The following is a 14,142-nucleotide window of genomic DNA, read 5'->3' on the forward strand; positions in this document are numbered from 1 at the left end:
CTTCAATTTATGCAAAACTATGACCTGCATCGCTTCGGCGTCATTACAAACAAATGCACGTCTTGTCTTTCTCGCGTGTAATAAGTATTTCCTGAAAACTTTGTACAGCGAATTTGGGCTTGAATCGGAGCTCTGGATGTCTAGCAGTGGATGAGAATGGGATTTGTCACTGTACTTGGATCTATCGTCTATTTTAATCAATGTTGTTGTTTGTCGCAATTAAAAAAAATACCCTCAAGGGTCGAATTACATTATTATTTTGACATTAAGTCGCGGGCCGGTAGTTTGAGACCCCTGATGTATATAGCTATGCAGCAGATAGCAAGTAGGTCCTCTCAAATGCAAGAGCAGGCTAAGTTGAAATGAGAACCGTTAGATAACATTTAGCCCATGGCTAAATGTTTTCAACTGCTAGCAACTACTGCATATAAGTCTTTTTGTTGAACTTTGTTCATGTGTGTCTGTGGTCTGTTTTAGCTTACTTTGTGTTTCATACAACTAATACATTCCAGAAACATTTAATTGATAATCATTGTAATAAGTCATCTAAACAAACCTCTCCCAGCAGCAGGTCCCGTTTAACTTGCTATAGTAAACACACCGTATTGTATGGGTATCATACTCTGTCCTCGCTACATAACAACATGAAGACCACCTGAACATATGGATGCATTGGAGCATGGACCTAAAGAAGAGCGAGCTCTTCTAAGAGAACGGTGAGTGCGTGATATAGAATTGTATAGAATCTACCGTTATCTTCAACCGCTAGCCTTCTAGCTGTTACGTTACCCCAGCCAGCCAGTCCAAGGTAATCTGCTCAATTAATTTTTTTTTTTTTTTATATACATATATATATATATATATATATATACATAAAACCAATTTACTATCTTCACGCTTAGCAATCTGATGTAAATGTAATCTTATCATTAGAAGCTATAGGCAAGCCAGCAATTAAATGTAGATGAGCTAGCACCTACCTTTAGCCTGCTAGCTGCTAACAGTTAACGTTAGCTATTTTAACGTTAGGTAAACAATGGGCATTAGCTTCGTAGGCATATCAGCTGTAACTGTAACGTTAAATGTTAGTTATTTGTTTGGCCGCGATACTTACAGGGATACACACACTATGTCTGCAAACAACATTTATTCAGACAGAACACTTAAACGCCAGGCAAAGCCGAAGGGCTTTCGATATCCTTAGTGAGGTTAATGTCAATGCTGAAGCTGAATCTGACGCAGCCGACGATTTAAATATACCGGTATGCCTGGCAGAAAACGCCCCCTCTGATGATGTGTGGTCAGATGCTGCATCTGATTGGCCCATGTCCTATGAATCAGAGTCTGAAATTGAGTTTAATGTTGTTGACGATAACGTTATTGATGAATTTTGGTCATATGCTCTGACAGAAACTGACACTAGTGATGAAGAATCTGTTGAGTCTGCAGAGTGTCTTGGGGAGGAGCTCAGAGGTTGGGCAATAGACAGCCAAGTACCACAATGCCATCTAAATGGGCTCTTGGGCATCCTGAGAAAATATCATCCCCATCTCCCAAAAGGATTCCCCACTCTTTTAGGCACTCCAACTAATTATGAGGTCCAGCAGATTGCTGGTGGCACCATGCATTATTTTGGAGTTGAGAAAGGCATTAGGCATATATTACACCAGATAGACCCTCTCCCAAAGGCCATTCATTTACAAGTAAATATTGATGGACTACCTTTGTTCAAAAGCAGCAATCAGCAGTTCTGGCCCATTCTAGGCTTGGTAGAGGAAGACAAAACAAAGCAACCATTCGTCATTGCATTATATCTTGGGTCTAAAAAACAGCTTAATGTCAATCTGTTCCTGGAAACATTTGTGAATGAATATGGAAAGCTTAAATTAGAGGGTGTGGATGTTATTGGCAAATGTGTAGATATTCAAATTTCTAATTTTGTTTGTGATGCAAGTGCACGGGCTTTCGTGAAAAACATTAAAGCCCACAATGCATACCATGGCTGTGAAAAATGCACACAGGAGGGAACGTGGGCCGAAAATCGCATGACTTTTCCTGAAGTCGATTCACCTTTACGGACAGATGCGTCTTTTATTAATAAAGAAGATGAGTTTCACCATAAAGGGACCAGTGTGTTGACAGAGGTTGGAATTGGTATGGTCTCCCAATTTCCATTAGATTTTATGCACCTTGTTTGTCTTGGGGTTATGAGAAAGTTGATTGGGTTTTGGATGAGGGGACCGCTTCCTACTCGTTTAGGTGCTCATCAGATAGGCCTAATTTCTGCAGCTCTTGTGTCCTTTGCAATGACACTCCCCAGAGAGTTTGCACGGAAAGGGCTGCATCACTTGTTGAGGTAGATAGGTGGAAAGCGACAGAGTTCAGAACTTTTCTCCTGTACACTGGTCCAGTGGCACTGAAAGACCATCTGCCGAATGTTCTATACCACAATTTTATGCTTCTGCATGTAGCCATTAGAATTTTATGCTGCCCCTCACTGTGCCTCCAGTACTGTGATTTTGCTGAAAAGTTGCTGATCACATTTGTTGAGCATTTTCAATCTGTTTACGGTAATTACGTTGTGTATAACATACACGGGCTGACACATCTTGCCAATGATGCAAGGCAGTTTGGTGCTCTGCATAATTTCTCAGCTTTCCCATTTGAGAACTTCCTCTACACAATTAAAAAATGATTAGGACCCCTACCCAGCCCCTTCAACAGATCATCAGGAGATTGTCAGAAAAAGCAAGTGTCAGAGCGAAAAAAAGGGTTTTCAAGGATGGTTTTTACCAGGAACATAAGAATGGGCCTCTTCCATACAATGTGACGCAATTTACACAATATAAGCAATATATTAATGGTGGAACTTTGATTAATTTATCAGAGGGAGACAACTACATTCTGTTCAATGGAGACATTCATATAGTTAAAAAAATATTTTTAAAAGACAAGGAAGCATCACATTTAGTCTGTCTTAAATTCCAAAACAAATCATCTTTTTTTACCTACCCCATTGATTCATCAAGTCTTAATATATCCTTTGTGAAACAACCCGGGCAGTCATTGACTATTGTCCCTCTTCAGACTGTTACAAAAGTCATTCTTTTACAATATAAGGATGGGTTTGTGGCATATCCTTTACTGCATACTGCTTAATTGAGCTTCAATTAGTGTATATAGTTTGTAACACTAGCTATGTTTGTTTGTTTGTTTGTTTGTTTTATACTGTAGATGTATTCAATTGTTGTTTTCACGGAAAAAAATGAGACAGAGGTTATACCAAGTGACTGGCTGAGCATCGATAAAAAAAATTTCCTTTTGGCCCCCATATAATACTACTAAATGTAGAAAAGCGGTTGAAAAAAAATGAAACCCCTGATGAAGAATGGGAAGAATATATAACTGAATGGGTGGCTGAGTATGGTAAGTTATTGAGGAAGTTCCACAATGTTAAGAAATATAGAGAAATAACTATTCAAATCTATTGCTCAAAATTAAACATGCTCCTTGTGAGTTATGCCTATAAGCAGTTATTTTCAAATGTTCAGATAATAGGCTTAACAATGTTGTTTGATTCTATATTTAGATTCCTATGAAAAAGCCCGAAGGAAGCTCGTTAAGTTCTGCAAAGGCAATGGTTTGGAGTCGACAGACGAGGACAGTGTGCGGAAAAGAGTGTATGTTTCCTCTGTTCTCTGTTCTTCTTTTATAGCCTGACTGTGCTTATTTGCTACTAGTGTTCACTGCACCTTTAAAAATTTGATCACACTTAATGTGTCCAACAGACCATCATCGAAATATGTTGGATTTAGGTCTACATCAGCCCCTCCATCTGCAGCCTCAGGAAGACCTCCAGTTCAGGCCTCAACAAGTAGGCTCCACACAGGTAAACAGCACAGATGAAAACATGACATGTAAAGAAAACATACAGTGGTCAAGACTTTGGAATATCATGTATTGATTCTGTTTCTCACTGTTCTTCTCACTGTTTCTCATATGCAGAGACAATGGAAAGACCAAAAAAGAAATTCTGCAATAATGGAGCCAAAAGCCAGACCTTGCCAGCCATACCACCATTTCCATTTCCACCATCAACACCAGAGACAGTCCCAGATCTAAGACAAGATGGTACATAGAACTATTCCAAATATTTTATAATAGTTTACTTGGAGCTTTTATTAATTACCTTTTTAGTCTATAAAAGGGATTAGAAACTCTTCAACAACTTCTTAACAATTAGCCTTAATATCCAATGTGCTTTGATTTACAACCACAATTTAGATAATAAAAAAAAAGAACTTGGGACATCATGTAAAATGCTAAATAAAAACAGAATGTAATAATTTTCAAATTGAGTATGCAAAACAGTAGACACATGTTATATAAAGTTATATACTTTGTTTGTTTCAGAAAGAGAACTCCGACTCTTTCAGATGCTAGAGGAGATAAAAGGCCAAGTTAGACAAAATTCTCTTCTGCTTCAGGCAATTTTGAGAAGAGAGAGTGCCACTGAAGTCAGCAGTTTTCCAGATTTTGAGTTTCCGTTACAAACCTTCTTCTTCTTCTTCTTCTTCTGTCAGGTTTTATGGCAGTTTACAGGCAAAGTGTATTACCGCCATCTACTGGACTGAGATGCAATCAATTGGATGTTATTTCAAGGAAAATCATAAAAAAAAAAAAATAAAAAAAATAAATAAATAAATAAATAAATAAATAAAAAAAAAAAAAAAAAACCAACTAAACTAAATCCTATTTGCTAATTGTGTTTCTTTGATAAATGTGATGACAGCACTAGTGATGTTTCCTGATCTAGGCTCACCTAATAAGGTGTCTAAAGAGAAGGCTTTTCTTGGCTGCGTTCACTTCCCTCTTTAGCTTTTCTCTTTGTCTGGAGAATCTTAAGCATTTTAAAAAGAACATGATCTACATCCCTCTCATTCCACAAAACTCACATTTTCCAGTTGGATGTTTATTTACAACATGTAAGCTATTATTCAAACCAGTATGGCCTATTCTCATCCTTGTAAACCAAACCTCCTCTTGTCTGTTTGGGTACATAGGTTTGTTATTTAGGATATTCTTTTTGTATATTATATAAATGTCTACCTTTCTTCTCCTTATCCCATTCAGCTTGCCATATTAAGTTAACTTTGTGTTTGATGATTACCTTAACTTCTGATCTGCTGAGAGGAATGTTTAACTGAACTTCCTCTTCCTTAGTTGCCTCTTTTGCCAGCTTGTCTGCTTCCTCATTACCACCAACTCCTTTATGAGCAGGTACCCATACAAACTGGATTGATATTCCCTGTTGACTGATTGCAAATATGATATTATTAATTTCATTCAATAAATCCTGTCGGCATGATGATTCTCCATTTTGTATAGATGTGAGAGATGACATTGAATCAGAACAAATAACTGCTTTAGGGGCCTAGCTTCTTCTATCCACTGTAATGCAATAATAATAGCTGTCATTTCAGCTGCAAATATGGACAGATGGTCTGATGTTCTCTTTTTTAATAGAGATTTTGTGATCAGGGATATATGCTGCAATACCTGTTTTTACCCTCTGAATCTTTAGATGCATCTGTATAGACCTGTGTTGTATCATAATACATACTTCCTAGATATTGCTCTACGTTCTGATACACTCCTCCAGATTTAGCTATCTCTTTGGTTTCCATAATTACCATAGGAGAACAAAACAACCAAGGTGGAGTTCCTACCAGGGGCACAGTCTTACTACAATTGATACCATCTATTTCCAGTTGGTTTGCTATTTTATTACCATCCCAACCAAAGCTACAAATCTGGGATCTACCATATTCCCAACACTCGTTAAGAACTTTCTTAGTGGGGTGTGATACATCATGTTCCTTTAAATTAATCCAGTAAGCCATACTCAACTTAATACGCCTAAGGCTTAAGGGCATTTCTCCTGTTTCTATTTGTAATGCTGGTATTGAAGATGTTCTAAATGCACCACAACATATCCTCAGACTTTTAGCCTGCATTCTATTGATTTCACCAATCAATGTCTTAGATGCTGAACGATACACAATACATCCATAGTCTAACACTGATCTTATCAGTGCAATATAAATTCTTTTAAGGGACATCACTGACGGCTCCCCAGTTGTACCCTGACAAACATTTCAAAACATTAATGCCCTTTTTGCACCTCTCTCATTTATTTTCTGTATGTGTTCCTTAAATGTTAACTTGACATCAAACCACACTCCCAGGTACCTAATAACGTTAACTTGTTTTAATGATTGATTATATAACTTAAGTTCTAGTGTGGGATTTATTCTTTTCTTTGAAAAACAAATAAATTGAGTCTTCTCTATAGACAAATGAAAACCCCACTCACATGCCCATTTTTCTACCTTGTTAATAGCCAGTTGCATTTTGGTTGTAATATTATCAATATTAAGGCCCCTTTTACCCACAAAGCTCCATCATCCATATAATGCTCTATTAATTCTAATGTCGTCTATTGTATTGAAAACATCATTAATCATGATGTTGAACAGCACTGGACTGCATACACTACCCTGAGGTGTTCCGTTTTCTATTGAATAGATGTTAGAAAAATTAACCCCAACTCTCACTTCTATTGTTCTATCCTTTAAAAAGTCTCTAATCCAGTTAAACATCTTACCACTAATACCCATTCTATTCAGCTTAATTAACAGTCCCTCCTTCCATAGCATATCATACGCTTTCTCTATATCAAAGAATGTTGCTAAGACTGATTCTTTACTGACTTGCGCTTTCCTTACTTCATTTTCTAGACATACAACAGGGTCCATCGTAGTACGTCCATTACGGAACCCACTCTGGTGTGGGGAGACAAGACCTCTTTTTTCAATTTCATACATTAGTCTTCTAGTGATCATTTTCTCCATAAGCTTACATAAGTTAGATGTTAATGCTATTGGCCTGTAACTTTTAACTTCAGTCTTATCTTTCCCTGTTTTCCCAATAGGAACCACTACAGAATGTTTCCAGCCCAAAGGCAATCTTCCTTGCTCCCAAACCTTATTGTAAAGACTTAAAATTATCATTTTAGCCATATCATCGACTTCATTAATCATTTTATAACATACACCATCCTTCCCCGGTGAAGTATTCCTAACCCCATTTAACGCTCTCCTAAGTTCAAATAACGTAAATTCCTTATCTAGTACACTCTCGTTTATTACATGTTTCCCCAGTAGCCCTTTACTCTCATCCATAACTTTAACTCTCCAAGACAATTCCTCATCAGTTAGGTTTTTGAACTATGAACCTTAACAAAAACTTTTGCAAGCATCTCTGCTTTCTCTTGATTAGTTACTGCCTCTTTATCATTATTTTTAATTACAGGTAGAGAAAATTCCTTCTAATGCCTCCCATCTTTTTAATCATGCTCCAAACATCACCCACTTTGACTTCTGCTCCTATTTTACCACAAAAGTCACGCCAATATGTCCTTTTAGCTTCTTTTTATGACTCTTTTAACCCTTGAGTGTAATTTTTTATATTCCATTAAGTTGGTATAGGAATGATTTGATTTAACAATTTTGAAAGCTTTATGTCTGGCTTTAATTGCTTCCTTACAATCATCTGACCACCAAGGTACCATTCTTCTTTTCCTCATCCCAGAAGATTTGCCAAGAACCTCCTCCGGCTGACTCACATAAAATATTTGTAATTGTTGAATTTAACTCATCAACATCATTACTCATTTCTGACATTATTCCCATTAGCCTGCCACTTGCCTTCATGCTATATAACCCCCAGTTTGCTTCTTTCATTCTCCATCTTGGAAACCAATTCTCTTCAAGGCACACATTTTGATTTCTAATACCTAACCAAATAATATAGTGATCACTGCCAAGAGAATTTTCACTAACCTCCCATTCACTTACCCCTGCTATCTGATCAGATACTAATGTAAGATCTATTGCTGATCCTGTTCCATGAGACGCATCATACCTAGTATTCCTTCCGTCATTTAAACAAACCAACTTATAATCATCCATAAACTCCTCAATAGTGCTCCCATTTTCATCCACCTTAGTACCTCCCCACAGAGTTTTATGTGCATTAAAATCTCCACATAATACTAGCTTCCCATTTCCCTCCCTCACACATATTGTCTAGCATTTCTCTCAGGATTCTTTTTACAAGGGTTATAAAAGTTGACGATTTTAATCTTAGTTTTACCTACCCAGATCTCAACCAGGACTGTTTCAACCTCTTTATCTGCATTTAAAGCTCTGTAATTAATCCCCTGCTGAATAAATGTGGCCCTCCACCTCCTGCAGTATCCCTGTCTTTACGCACTGCTGTATATCCATATATTATGAAATCAAGTGATGATTTTAACCAGGTTTCCTGTATACAGATAATGTTGGGTTTAATATCTAATTCCTCAATAAAGTTTTTAAGTTCCTGACCATTAGCAATTAAACTTCTGGCGTTCCACTGTAAAATTGATAGACTCATTACTTAACTGCCACCTGGTACCTGGCTATCAGAAATTCCTAATACCATGTTATGAATAGAGTCAACTGACAAATCATGAATCTCTAGATACTTTTCTGCTGCTCTTTTAATTATTTTAATTCTATCACTTCTACTTGCCACTTGGGCTGAACAGTTAACCACTCCACCATAAAAGCAATGAAACTTTTCTTATCCACAATTAAAGTATCTTCAGTTACCTTACAACATTTCTGGGTCGTTTGAGCTTGACTAGGGGTTAAATCTAAAGGGGCCATACCTACTTTAACCCTTGATTTTGCTTGGTTTCTTTGTCAACCTTTTAATGGCTTCAGCATAAGTAATGATCTCTTTTACCTTAACATTTTGCACTTGAACTGCTCTTTTATGCATTTCGCACCCTTTGTAGGCCGCACTATGTTCACCTCCGCAATTACAGCACTTGATTTTCGTTCCTTCCGCACATTTACCATATTCATGTTCGCCTCCACATTTAGCACATCTGGGTTTTGATTTGCACGCAGAAGAAATATGTCCATATCGCTGACATTTAAAGCATCTAGTTGGTGGGGGGATGTAAGTCCTCGTCATATAACTTACATACCCAATCATGATTCGTTCAGGCATCTTAATCTCATCCAACACTAACAAGACAGACAAACTTGGTCCTTTACTTCCATTCCTAAGTACTTGCAAACGCTTGACTTTGCTGACTCGAACTCGTTTAACATTGCTTTTTAATGTCTTCTTCTGACAAGTCTGTCGATACTCCAGATATCACCGCCATTATTTTACCCCTTTCTTCCCAGTCTTGGGCTTTAACACCTTTCCCCAGTAACGTTTTAAGTTTCATCAATCCCATTCTCTGATCACTGTCTTGACAAACCACTAACAGGTTACCATCTCTTAGCGTTCTGACGGAGCGAACTTCTCCTATTTGCTTATAAATTGCTTCACTGACTTTTAATGGGTTTAATACACAGGGGGTTTGAAATCGAATCACTACTTTAACCTCAGTCCTAACTCTTTTCGTTTCATCTAGTTTAGTATTTCCTTTTCTTTTCTTCGATGCTCTTTGAATTAAATTCCATTCACCTTCGTCACCTTCGCTTATAGTACTCTCACTATCATGCTCCCCTGACAACTCCTCCAAATCATTAGATCTAGTTTCAAACTTATCCATGCTTAACAATCCATGATCACATCCCAGTCCACCAAACGCCATTTCCAATGGGTCTGGCGGCTTTTTCGCATTCCCGGAAGCACTCATCGCTTCCGACGCCCTCCAAACAACCCGCTTGCCACCTCTCGCCACGAACTCTGAATGCGCCAGCAAAATCTGGCGCCAAATCTCCGTTACAAACCTTAACAATCTTTGTCCTTATCACGAGGCTTGAATCACGAGTTTGGTGGGAGGGTGCTTAGGCTACTTAAGCCCTAGATTCACTCTTTGCTTTCACTCGATGAGCGACGGCTATTAGCCTACTGTCGCAGATTGGATCTTCAAGGATATTTTTCATATTAACTTAGAGAAGAATCAACAACTGGACGGTAAGTGCGCAATCGAGTCTTTTAAATGCATTAAGTTGTAAAGCAAGTTTAACTAAACTGTCAAACTAAAAAGTTCCTTATTCTTATTTCAGGTTCATATGGCTCGTCGAGCAGGTGGGTGGTTAATTCATTAGGCTACCATAAAATAATCGAGAATGTATGTTAAAAATGTTAAAGCCACGATTATATTTATGTAACAAAGACTGTATGCAAGCTTGCAGTAGGCTACTCATTAATAAAAAGTAAACAGCGCTGCCATTACTGCGTTCATAGACAGCGTGCCTTGCTGCTAAGGAAGTATCGTAACTCCCCCTATTTCCACCGGTCCCGTATTTCCACCGTCTTGCGTGTATGTGTCACTTAATATCCATTTCTATACAAACCAAGACAGCAGACTCCTATAGAAACGCAACCACCCACAACATAGGTGTATCTAAATTAGCTATGTACCAAAAATGACATTTTACCGTGACTCGAGGAGCTGTAAACAGTGTTGTAAGGCTGCGTGTACACAACCGCTTGGAGCTCCAATCGAATTTTAATTTCACGACGAGAATTATCGGTCTAACCGTCCATGTGCCGTTGAAACGGTGTAAATAGGCGACCCATCAGGCCAGCACTATAACTCCGAGCGTGGTAAACAAAATCGTATATTTCAGGCAGTAAATGCTCCCGCTAAGAACCAAACCAGATTTTGTTCAAATCTACACACCTATGGCTACTAAAAAATGTAAGGTTCCTTTAGTAAATGTTATTTTGAAGTGTTAAAAAACATCGTTTTCTTAGAATTTCTGAACAAAAGTGGTGATAATTGGGGGTGTTATGATAGCGAAGTGTTGGTCCCGTAGGCTAGGCGGCTGATGCAGACGATAGCTGTAGATGTTCTTCTTTTCTTTATTTTTTTTAAGTACGTATTCTGTTCAGTGATGCCGGTGTTGCACCAAATTCTGTGACCTGTCGAATTTTGTGACTCTAGAGGGCGCTGTTTTATTAGAGTCAATGAATGTACTGAGCTGTACTGACACACTGATGAGGCAATTCTGTTATGTGTATAATTCTTCTAATAAACTTTGTACATTTTTGAAACATGGAACATTGACTGGGTGTGGGTGTATTATTCTAGAGTAGAGCTAAAGCCTACCCCTCACCACTCCTGTGAACAGATGGACTTCAGCAGGACAGATCACATATTTTGATAGGCTACTGTCAACTTATGTCACTGTAACTGCAGAAAAAAATGCTGTGGAGGTCACTATCTGCCTCCTTAAGTTTGTATATCAGTTTGAGGTGCCAAAAAGTAAATTAACGGACAATGACAAGGAGTTTGTCAATAATGTAAATAAAGTGTTTGCTGATGTCAATGACAATGTACAACATCAGTCCATTTCTGCAGTTATAGTGGGGTAATAGTAAATATAGTGGGCTACTGTCAAACTGTCAAGTCCACCTCTTCGCTGGAGTGGTGGGGTAGGCTTTAGCTGTACTCTATAGAGATGGTATAGAGAGGAAGATACACATGCAGGCCTGTGGAGTAATACACCCACACCCAGACAATGTTCCATGTTTCAAAAATGTACAAAGTTTATTAGAAGAATTATACACATAACAGAATTGCCTCATCAGTGTGTCAGTACAGCTCAGTACATTCATAGACTCCAATAAAACAGTGCCCTCTAGAGTCACAAAATTCGACAGGTCACAGAATTTGGTGCAACACCGGCAGGAATCAAGCGTGTCTTCCCTGGAGTTGAGCCTGCCACTTATCAGCCAATCAAAAACAACGAGGGGGGCTACACAATAGCCAATCATAAAATAGCACTTTTGTATCTGGGTAAGATTTAATGCAACAACCAATGAAAAACGTGTATCCTGGAATTGTTGAACGTGAATTATTGCACGTGAACCTGTTGGCCTACTTACTACTTCAAAGTTCCGTTCACCTTGAAGCTTCGAGCATCAGTTCATGATTTCAGCACAAAGTAAGTCATCTTTTAATGTTACAACAAATCCACAACTTGTTTGACACAAACAATGACAACGTGACTGCTGCTAGAGAATATTTCCCAGATAATTAGCATCAGTTGTTCATGACTGTCTGTAACTTAGCCAACAGTTTCACAGCCTGTTCATTGACAACTTGCTCAGAACAAGTAGCCTATGCCTAATCACAGCCTACTTTCGTTCACAAGGTGACTGACATATTGTCACATTCTAAACATCTCTCTCTCCAAATAGGCTTAATCATTTTATTAGCACTAAACAAATTAAAGCGTATTGCATAGCCTATTGTTATAGGTCACTTTTAAAATCATGTCATATTATATAATTATATCCTGGCCATGGATGCATTAATCATTGCATCTGTATTCAAAAATGTCAGGTAAAAAGCAATTAAGCATCCTCTCATTCACCCTGAGAGGAAAGCTCCCTAAAAGGCCCAGGTTAGTGGATGCTCAGAGGTTGTGAAAAGGCCCATTATTGAATTGTCAGTGCCATGTGTCAAATCCTTTTCTTTTGCAAATCTGAGCAATTATACTTTTGCCCCATTTTGACTTAGGAGGGCATTGCTATACATACTGTAGCCAATAATCAAATGCCTGCTCTCTTTTGGAAAGCTGAGACACTGTTGGAAAACAATTAGAATAACTGTGTGATGTACCGGATAACAAGCATCTTTGAACTGACCACATTTCAGCCCTCTAGGTCTTGACCTGATATGACTTGAGTCCTAGCATTAGGTCTTGTCATGCTGTGTGCAAAAGTAGATCAATATAGAATGACAACATGAGTACTTTAGACCATTATTTGCCAAGATATGCTCATGCATTTTGTAAAACGCCCTATGAAAACTCCCCATAGGAGTTTGGGTTATCAAAAATGCATACTGTCAATCAAATGCTTACTGCATATGAACCCCATATAAGCATAATCTTGGCCTCAAATGAAAGGTAATACTCTGAAGTGTCATGCTTGCATTTGGATTGTAGGCTACTTCAGGTTCTAATATGACTACACTAAATATGGAATAATTACAAAAAATACAAATCTTTACCATTTCTATTTAAATTCAATTGGTGTATATAAGATGGGCTATATTTCTGCACAACTAATATTGGATCAACTGTTAAGCGACCTGGGGCTGGTGTATGCTAGCTGGTGAAGTAAGTTGTGCATGTAAATCCTCACCCTAACCTTAGAAGCGGCTCTAACGCTGAGTTGGAAGCTTGGGCTTTTTTAGCTCAGTGGTTGAGCGCTTCATTTCCATGCCGGTGTGTGTTGAGGTGGCAGGGTCAAGGGCCGTGAGCGGCTGAAGACACGACCTCTGTTACTGTTACACTGGAACATCTGAAGGCATATTAATAACAGCAACAAAAAGTTGTAGTATTATTAATGAAACACTCCCATTCTCGCAACCCGTCTGACCAGCCACCCCTTTAACCCTCGGACGGGGAGGGGGGGGGGGGAAATGTCACTCTTGCCTTTCCTCAAAACTTGAGAGCCCTGCTAATGATGGTGTTCAGTTTTATTGTTGCCATTAATTAGACGTCTTAATAGCCTACATTATGTTGTCAATTAGTTACCTTCATCGGTAAATTTTGGCCACTGCCTGACATCACCTACAAACACGCTACCGTGAGTAACGTTAAAGCAGAGAGGGTATAACAGTCTCGGGGAAACTCCCGGTTTCTGAACTGTTGCAATGCCCGTGCTGGTTCCACGTGAGTGCGCTCACTAAGAAGTGCAGAATGAATGGAGGTCTATGGAGCTATACCCCTCAAAATCCACTTTTCTCAGGATATAATTTTGCCCAGAAATTTGAATGTTGCATTCGAAGGAGGGGGCAGAGAAAATGCACATCGCTGAGTATTATATATATTATATTATATAACGACAACCAGGTGAAAGAGACACATTTAACCGTCTAGCTCGAATAGAATAGAAGCTTTTGGTCATTGCATAAAATACAGAGTATCAACACAACGAAATTCAAGTTGCCACTCTTGGTCAGTGCTTTTTTTCCATAGACCCCCATTGTTTTTGCACTTATTCGTGATCGCCCCTAGCGGAACCGCAACAGATTGCAGGTACAATGGG

General features: G+C 38.5%; 1 long non-coding RNA gene across 4 annotated transcripts; it reads left to right on the forward strand.

Annotated features, from left to right (window-relative positions):
• Window positions 1-582: 582 nt before the first annotated feature.
• Window positions 583-4,577, forward strand: LOC125305979. 4 transcript variants are annotated; one of them, XR_007195480.1, is made up of 6 exons: window positions 583-716; window positions 3,235-3,426; window positions 3,590-3,680; window positions 3,789-3,889; window positions 4,006-4,131; window positions 4,414-4,577. It is a non-coding gene; the product is annotated as an uncharacterized LOC125305979 (long non-coding RNA). The 4 variants fall into 4 exon arrangements; XR_007195479.1 differs by lacking the exon at window positions 583-716 and adding an exon at window positions 767-808; XR_007195481.1 differs by lacking the exon at window positions 3,235-3,426 and having other exon boundaries at window positions 4,414-4,575.
• Window positions 4,578-14,142: the final 9,565 nt, after the last annotated feature.

The sequence above is a fragment of the Alosa alosa genome, chromosome 13, assembly GCF_017589495.1.
Source record: "Alosa alosa isolate M-15738 ecotype Scorff River chromosome 13, AALO_Geno_1.1, whole genome shotgun sequence".
NCBI classification, from domain to species: Eukaryota; Metazoa; Chordata; class Actinopteri; order Clupeiformes; family Clupeidae; genus Alosa; species Alosa alosa.